Raw genomic sequence first — 6,584 nt, 5'->3', positions numbered from 1 at the left:
TAAGTTCTAGGGGACTGATGACCACAGAAGTTAAGTCGCATAGTGCTCAGAGCCATTTGAACTTAATTTTTACATAAAACATGTTCTTTAATGTCCAAAATATTATCCCTGCTACTATGCTTTAGATTTGAGTTTTGAACTATTTTGAAGAGCTCTTATGTTTATAGAGTACTCCTATTTCAGTGATCAGATAACCAGCAAATCCAATGATTAGCAAGACAAGCACACCTTACATTATTACGCACTGAGACATAAACAATTATGTAACTAAGTAATTCAATGTGAAACTGTTATATGCTGCCTCCTCTCTTTATCAAGAAGGTGACTCCATAAACGTATTGACTTGTGCTTGCTACACCCCAACTGTTCTTCCACAGTATTCATTACCACATCCAGCAAATTAGTTATACTATTACATTATCCCTCGTAACCTCACACTATTACGAAATGATAAACAGCAGCACCTGTTAATAACACTGACACTGCTATGTCGTATTTATTCGCGAATGTCAGGTTCTCGACTCTCGACTCTTTTCCTGGACGGGAAGATACGTAAGTGCAGGTTGTGGGACGTGGACCATGACATATGGAAGTTTGGGTGCGACCATGAGTCGTGCACGGATAGCCGAAGCGGGTTAAGGCGATCGTTCTCGTAAAGCGGGAAATCCAGATTCGACTCCAATTTCGGCACAAATTTTCATTGTCATCATTTCAGTGGTACATACCCGCAGTTGCGAATACATTTCCTGTAATTCACTATTAACGATGTAATACAAATAACCAAATATCGTCTTAGTGACAGGTGACTTTAACATGTAGCTTAGAGTCTCTTCCTTGTAACTTTTTCTGCTGCAAATTTTAAAAATAAGACATCAAAATGGAAAACTTTAGCTACACTATTTTCGATTGGTAAAATTGTCTAATCAGAGAGTCTTGCTTGACTCTTAGCGGAGATAACTAAGAGAGTTCTTCACTGTAAATATATTAGGAGTCAAGGAGACCGCTCATCGAAAAGCAGAAGCGCTAAGTCGTCTACAGGCACATATAAAAAAGCCGAAGTGAAGCACTGGTATTGAGTCCAACTGGCTCCGTGTGGGGGCTTAAGCTTCTGAATGAGTGCATGTGTGTTTACGTGTCGCCGGCCGGAGTGGCCGTGTGGTTCTAGGCGCTACAGTCTGGAGTCGAACGACCGCTACGGTCGCAGGTTCGAATCCTGCCTCGGGCATGGATGTGTGTGATGTCCTTAGGTTAGTTAGGTTTAATTAGTTCTAAGTTCTAGGCGACTGATAAGTTAAGTCGCTTAGTGCTCAGAGCTATTTTTTTTTTTTTTTTGTTTACGCGCCCATGTGATCGTTTTGTGTTCCCTTTGTGTATTCGTACTCTAGTTCGAGAAAGAATTTACTCCGAAAGCTACTAAGTTTTCTTCCTTTATTGCGTGTGCCTGTCCACAACTCAGCACTTCTGATTTTCAATAAGTGGTCTGCTTTACTCCCAAAGTGTTTGTATGCTATCAGATGTTTTGTGAAACTCCTCGCACATGACACTAGCGAAACACTCAGATTGAAGAAAAATCGTAGCACCAAAATGAGGTTGTGAACAAATTCGTAAAACTCATATTCAACCACGAACTGCAAGAATCTTAAATATGTCCAATCAAGAGACTTTCTTGTGGAACTTTGGCAGCTTGCAGAAACCTTCTTAGGCGTGATTTTCCTCAAGCATACCATCTTTAGAAACCTCATCATGATTGTCAAGTAAACTTTTTACAAACGTGGGAAGTTCCGTTTCTAAGGTTTTAACCAGATTCCTGCGCTCTAAAACACCAAAACGATCTGATACATGATAGAATATTTTTAAATTTTTTTAAAGACCCATTAATATGTTTTGGTAGCAGCGTTAGCTGTTAGCAGTTCCTTTATTACAGGATAACACACAACCGGTTTCACGATGATTTAGTCGTACCCTAACATGTAGACATACACCTAAGTTAAGGTTGGTTCGTTAAAATATACGGTCTACCAACGTTCGTATGGCTTTTGTATTGCCATACAAGTCTAAATATGATATGATCTGATATCGTCCCATGGTTTTGCAACGTGCATCAATTTCTTGTAGAAACCACCCCATGCACTCCAACATTGACCTTCTCAGTTATTGGTGCAAAGTCAGCTTCTTCGCTTGCAGCGTTCTCTCCAGGCATCACTTTCTTCTTCCTCTTAGTTTTTTTTTCACTTGAAAGCCCATCTCTTGTCACATACGTCCTTCGTAAATTGTAGTACTTCTTCAATAAGATAATTTCTCTTATGTTTTAAAAAAAACTTTAGATTTCTCATCCTAGAAATACACATTGCATAGGCGACTCCAGAACTTGAAAATAGTTACGTTCGTCGCTGAATTCTTCTAAGACAGAGAACCTGATCTTCAAGAAAAATATAATTTAATTCACTTACAGCAGTAATTATATTCAGCTAAACGTTTGGCTTAAAACCACTTTTTTGAATCCAGGAGACCATAAACCATATGTGTCATCCATCTACAACCTCAGTAATTTTACGGTCACAGTAGCTTCGCTAATAAACTATCGATTTTCTTTATTTTACAATCTAAAATTTCTACTAACCACAAAATAATAGCACGAGAACCTTCGCAAAAACAGTTTACTGACTGATATGTTTTTTTAACAATGCCCCTAAACAAACTTAAGATCATTTACATCACCGTCTCAATTGCTGTGTGAGAATAACTTTCATTTACACGTTATTTTGGCTGTATGATGTTAGTAGGCATACAAAAGGGTCAAGCCCGATCCATAAGCTCTCTAGATGCCCGCGCGCTCTTAGATTTGTGAGGAATGGAACAACGAATATAAATATATTTTTACAACTCGTTCCACAGTTCTTAGCAAGTTTTTGCTGGTTCTCGGTTCGGACCACACCACCCGCAATCTCACAGCTATTCCTCTGATTCTGTCTTCTACACTCGTACTCTGGGTTAGCAAGCACTAGCCGGTAAGTCACATCCTGGAAACTTCGGTAAGCTAAGCGTCCTTTCCCGGCGGCGGGAGCATTGTCGAGTCGCTCTGGCATTGTTCCCCTACGTAAAGAGCGGGTACGCGATTAAGTCGGTATCTGGTGCTAAAAGTGTTAGTCGGTTCATAAAGATGGGAACCGGCCACAGTAAAAGCTAAAGCTGTTGTTTAGAGAAAGCACTGTCTCAAAAAGTTAAGCGGTTAGTAACGAAAATTGGAAATTTGTATCAAGTTCCTATGGGACGAAACTGCTGAGGTCATCGGTCCCTAGGCTTGCACACTACTTAATCTATTTTAAAATAACTTACGCTAAGGACAACACATACACCCATGCCCGAGGGAGGACTCGAACCTCCGGCGGGGAGAGCCGCGCGAACCATGGCAAGGAGCCACAGACCGCGCGGCTACCCCGCTCGGAGAGTGGTTAGTAATAACTAATAATCATATACAGGGTGGCTAGAAACAGTCTGAAAAGCTTGAAAATGTGTTGCAGGGTAGGTTGAGTTGAAAAGTAAATGTTAAGAAAAATATTCTATAATTTGCTTCTTTCCGATTTAATTAGCACTGAGATTAGCTAATCAGGCCCTTGCGTGCGCAAAATCGAGCAGCCTATCAGAGATGGTGTTGCCAAACATGTTCGACTGGTTTCCTAGAACCGAGCAAGAGAGTGATACAAAAATCGGAGATGGGACGGTATCAAGGACGGAACCCGGTACAAAGGCTGGGATGTCTCGTGCACGATCATCTATGAGTACAATTGACCAACTGCATCTGGTATGCTGCTTGAATTTTGGCTTCGCAGGACCTGATGCTTATTATATCGGAATTGGCGCAACGTATCGAATTTCTTTCTTGACAAATATTTCTTAGTACATCCTATCCTGCAACACCGTTACAGGGTTTTCAGACTGCTTCTGACGACACTGCATATCAAAGTTAAGCTAAGGGGCGACTGTTAGCCTAGCTTATGTGACTCCATATCTATGAAATACTGTAGTAGAAGCTGGAGTAGGTGTCGATGAAAGAATCAAGATCAGTTTTAGGTTGATTTCCACGGAGTGACAAATAATCATTGTGGACTGGGAAGTGTGAGCATGGAAGGCACCGTGAGGAACATTCAGTGTTGGGAGCCAATAAACTAAATTTATATACCGATATATCGTGTTGTCTGTGATAACAATTCTTCAGACCTTGATCACGTGTAATTACAGACTCTATGGCCAATAACACATTCACGTCTAGACCAACAGATAGATGGTTTATTTCTGTGTCGAACGTGTTGTGTTGTAAGTCGTCTCCCTTAAAAGTCCGACCACTAAACAATTAAATGAATAGTAATATTTCTAAAACACAAAAGGAAAGCTTACGCGGCTAGCGAAACATGCACTCGCAAATAAACTATTTTCATTTTCAATATTCCTGTTTCCCAGTACTTTCTGAATCTGCGGAAGATTGGTGGGATTATTTCTCTAGCACCTCTAAAGCACAGCTGAGCATTAAAATGGCAACTTCAGGAGGGATAGCAAAATATGTCATGTCATTTTATTTATTGTACGTGTATATCTACATCTGCATCCATATTCGCAATTGTACCAATTGTTAGGGCTTTTCCCCTTTCCATTAGCGTATGGAGCGGGGGAAGAATTATTGTATTGTATGTTAACCGGTCGCGTAGAAACGACGGAGAGGCTCCGTCCCCGCCGCAGCCGCAGTGGTCCACAACCCCACGACGACTACCTCAGTCCACTTCACCCTTCCGCCGCCCCACACCGAACCCAGGGTTAGTGTGCGGTTCGACCCCTGGTGGACCCCCCCCCCCCCCCCCCCCCCCAGGGAACGTCTCACACCAAACCAGTGTAACGCCTATGTTTGCGAGGTAGAGTAATGGTGGTGTACGCGTAAATGGAGAACTTGTTGCGCAGCAATCGCCGACATGGTATAGCTGAGGCGGAATAAGGGAAACAAGCCCGCATTCGCCGAGGCATATGGTTCAAATGTCTCTGAGCACTATGGGATTTAACCACTGAGGTCATCAGTCCCCTAGAACTTAGAACTACTTAAACCTAACTAACCTAAGGACATCACACACATCCATGCCCGAGGCAGGATTCGAACCTGCGACCGTAGCGGTCGCGCGGTTCCAGACTGAAGCGCCTAGAACTGCACGGCCACACCGGCCGGCCCGAGGCAGATGAAAACCGCCTAAAACCCTCCACAGACCTTGACACAAGTCCGAAGGGCGGATAGGTGCCGGGGAGCAGACGCTCCTTCCCACTTCGGTAAGCCGTGAGTCAGACCGCTCGGCTAACCGGGCGGGCGAAGAATGATGACTTAGACGCCTCTGTAATTGGTCTAATCTAGTCTTCGCGATCGTTACGAGAGCGACATGAAGGGACTGTAGTAAATTCCTAGAATCGTTACCTATAGCTCTGTAAACTTACTAAACTGGTTTTCACGGGATGGCTTTCTTTTATCTTCAAACACTTGCCGGTTCAAGTTTTTCAAGTTCTCAGTGACTATCTGCCATGGGTCAAACAAACTTCGCAACCATTTGTACTGCCCTTCTTTGTATACAAAAATATTGAACCACCGCGAGAAATGCGTGCTTGAACGTAAATGCAGATGCTAGCCAAGCCTGCAGGCTGCGCTGTTGTGTTGGACTGCGAACAGCAACTGTGCAGTGTCCCCGATACGTTACAAGCCTCAGTAGCGGTCAGGACCGTACTCTGTGTAATTATGAGAGCATTATGTCGGAGATAAGTGAATTCGAACGTGGGCGAATCGTTGGCGCTTGACTGGTGGGGGCTTCCGTAACCAAGGGAGCCGAAGTGTTTCGTGTTTCGAGAGGCACCGCATATAGGGAAAGCTTTTTGCACCATCTATGCTGACGAATGTGTATGTGTGTTGATTGACAGTGTAAAACGATAATTGAAAAGGAGTGTGGCGCAAAATACGAGGCCGGCAGCTGCAAATGTCACTACAGAACTGAATGTCCACTCTCACGATTGTCACTCTCACGAACCTTGTCACGAAGGCCACTCCATCAGCAGAGAATTGCAGAGGGTGCCGGAATCCCAAAACCGTTCACCAGTGATGCAAATGCCCCTAACGGAAAAACGTGGTGCTGAAGACATAAAACCTGGACTACAGAGCTTTTGGTCGGATGGGTTTTGTTTCACACTGTTCAGAATGAAACATAGCGGGGAAACTTCCTGGCAGATTAAAACCGTGTGCCGGACCGAGACTCGAACTCGGGACCTTTGCCTTTCACGGGCAAGTGCTCTACCAACTGAGCTACCCAAGCACGACTCAAGACCCGTCGTCACAGCTTTAAAATTCCGCCAGCACCTCGTCTCCTACCTTCCAAATTTCACAGGATCTCACCTGCATACCTTGCAGAACCAGCACTCCTGGAAGAAAGGATATTGCGGAGACATGGCTTAACAACAGCATGGGGCATGTGAGCTTCTGTGAAGTTTGGAAGGTAGGAGACGAGCTGCTGGCGGAATTAAATCGATGACGACGGGTCGTGAGTCGTGCTTGGATAGCTCAGTTG

The 6,584-nt window shown here is 43.7% G+C and overlaps 1 non-coding gene across 1 annotated transcript; it reads right to left on the bottom strand.

Annotated features, from left to right (window-relative positions):
- Nucleotides 1–6,258: 6,258 nt before the first annotated feature.
- Nucleotides 6,259–6,333, bottom strand: Trnas-uga. Its single transcript has one exon. It is a non-coding gene; the product is annotated as a tRNA-Ser (tRNA).
- Nucleotides 6,334–6,584: the final 251 nt, after the last annotated feature.

The sequence above is a fragment of the Schistocerca americana genome, chromosome 4, assembly GCF_021461395.2.
Source record: "Schistocerca americana isolate TAMUIC-IGC-003095 chromosome 4, iqSchAmer2.1, whole genome shotgun sequence".
In the NCBI taxonomy this organism is placed as follows: Eukaryota; Metazoa; Arthropoda; class Insecta; order Orthoptera; family Acrididae; genus Schistocerca; species Schistocerca americana.
The sequence above is the reverse complement of the archived record's forward strand: the minus strand, read 5'-3'. Positions and strand labels throughout refer to the sequence as shown.